The sequence below is a fragment of the Sinocyclocheilus anshuiensis genome, unplaced genomic scaffold (genome assembly GCF_001515605.1).
Source record: "Sinocyclocheilus anshuiensis isolate Anshui unplaced genomic scaffold, SAMN03320099.WGS_v1.1 scaffold955, whole genome shotgun sequence".
Lineage (NCBI taxonomy): Eukaryota > Metazoa > Chordata > Actinopteri > Cypriniformes > Cyprinidae > Sinocyclocheilus > Sinocyclocheilus anshuiensis.
The window spans coordinates 1,324,796-1,325,070 of record NW_015546094.1 but is presented as its reverse complement, the minus strand read 5'-3'; the positions used below and the strand labels follow the sequence as shown (position 1 = coordinate 1,325,070).

General features: G+C 30.9%; 1 protein-coding gene across 2 annotated transcripts in view; it reads right to left on the bottom strand.

The window, feature by feature from the left end:
• Positions 1-275, bottom strand: part of LOC107700204 (gamma-aminobutyric acid receptor-associated protein-like 1) — a 4,519-nt gene that overhangs the window by 1,211 nt on the left and 3,033 nt on the right. The gene's annotated exons all lie outside the window — the stretch shown is intronic.

Genomic DNA, 275 nt, shown 5'->3' with positions numbered 1-275 from the left:
ACCCTCAGATTGCAGATTTTCAAATAGTTGTATCTCGGCCAAATATTGTCCTATCCTCACTAACCATACATCAATGGGAAGCTTATTTATTCAGTTTTCAGATGATATATAAATCTAGTTTTGTGGTCCAGGGTCACATATATTCAAACAGAAAACTACTATTTTAAATTGTAATAATATTTCACAATACTAAATTTTACATTGTATTTTTGATCACATAAATGCAGCCTTTGTGAGCATAAGAGACTTACAGACCCAAACTTTTGAATGGTATT